Below are 1,550 nucleotides of genomic sequence, written 5' to 3'. Positions count from 1 at the left end.
TTACTCCCCTGCAGAATCCTTATGCCAGTCCTTGCGCTTTATGCCACCTGCGCTTAACCCGCTGCGCTACCACCTGACTCCCAAGCTTTCCTGTTCTTTTTTTCTTTTTTTCTTTTTTCCTCCAAGGTTATTGCTGGGCTCGGTGCCTGCACCATGAATCCACCGCTCCTGGAGGCCATCCCCCCCCCCTTTTGTTGCCCTTGTTGTTGTAGCCTCATTGTGGTTATTATCATTGCCATTGTTGATGTTGTTCGTTGTTGGATAGGACAGAGAGAAATGGAGAGAGGAGGGGAAAACAGAGAGGGGGAGAGAAAGATACACACCTGCAGACCTGCTTCACCGCCTGTGAAGTGACTCCCCTGCAGGTGGGGAGCCAGGGCTCCAACCGTGATCCTTATGCCAGTCCTTGCGCCTTGCGCCACACAAGCTTTCCTATTCTTTTATTTTTTTATTTTTTTTTTATTTAAGAAAGGATTAATTAACAGAACCATAGGGTAGGAGAGGTACAACTCCACACAATTCCCACCACCCAATCTCCATATCCCACCCCCTCCCCTGATAGCTTTCCCATTTTCCATCCCCCTGGGAGCATGGACCCAGGGTCATTGTGGGTTGCAGAAGGTAAAAGGTCTGGCTTCTGTAATTGCTTCCCCGCTGAACATGGGCGTTGACTGGTCAGTCCATACTCCCAGTCTGCCTCTCTTTTTCCTTAGTAGGGTGTGTCTCTGGGGAAGCTGAGCTCCAGAACACATTGGTGGGGTCTTCAATCCAGGGAAGCCTGGCCAGCATCCTGATGGCATCTGGAACCTGGTGACTGAAAAGAGAGTTAACATACGAAGCCAAATTGTTGAGCAATCATGGACCCAAAGCTTGGAATAGTGGAGAGGAAGTGTTAGGGAGGTACTCACTGCAAACTCTAGTGTACTTCTGCTTTCAGGTATATATTTTGCAATAGTTTATAGATACATGTGAACATATGCTCTCTCTCACAGAAACTGGGACTTTGTTAGAAAGTGAACCACCTGAGATGGAATTAGAGTATACTATGAAAGGAAAGGTCTCACCCGAGTAATGAAGCTGAAGGGTTATCATTCCACATGTGAAGTCTCTGGACACAGTCTGAAGTGAAGCATGTTGAGGTGGCAATCGTTGCGTTGGTTAGGTTGTGATCGGTGGATGCAATATTATTTGATATGGATTGGGAGAGGCATACGGGAAAGTGGGCCCTATCCAAGGGTTCCAGGACTGGGGGAAGTAGGGGCTCTATAGTGGAGATGTGAGGTTCCTGCTGTCTTAGGGTTCAAAAAGACAATCGATAGTTAATGTTATCATCACATTATTTGGTAATTGGGTTAACTTTGAAAAGTCCTTTTGTTATGGTTTGCTGTACAGTACCCAGTATCTTGTATATAGCTGTGCTATTGGATGCTTCTGATCTACTTGGTCTAGGCTTTTGAGAGAGTCTGCATATCAAATACACAGCCTATATATTAAAAAGATTCAGTTTGTGTTTTGAAAAACTTTGAGACATACAATTAATTTTACCCCTC

The 1,550-nt window shown here is 45.6% G+C and overlaps 1 long non-coding RNA gene across 1 annotated transcript; it reads right to left on the bottom strand.

Moving 5' to 3' along the window:
• Positions 1-435: 435 nt before the first annotated feature.
• LOC132536957 (uncharacterized) lies at positions 436-1,286 on the bottom strand. The gene is made up of 2 exons (XR_009548481.1): positions 1,065-1,286; positions 436-814 (listed from the first exon to the last, which is right to left on the bottom strand). It is a non-coding gene; the product is annotated as an uncharacterized LOC132536957 (long non-coding RNA).
• Positions 1,287-1,550: the final 264 nt, after the last annotated feature.

The sequence above is a fragment of the Erinaceus europaeus genome, chromosome 2 (assembly GCF_950295315.1).
Source record: "Erinaceus europaeus chromosome 2, mEriEur2.1, whole genome shotgun sequence".
Taxonomy (NCBI): Eukaryota; Metazoa; Chordata; class Mammalia; order Eulipotyphla; family Erinaceidae; genus Erinaceus; species Erinaceus europaeus.
The sequence above is the reverse complement of the archived record's forward strand: the minus strand, read 5'-3'. Positions and strand labels throughout refer to the sequence as shown.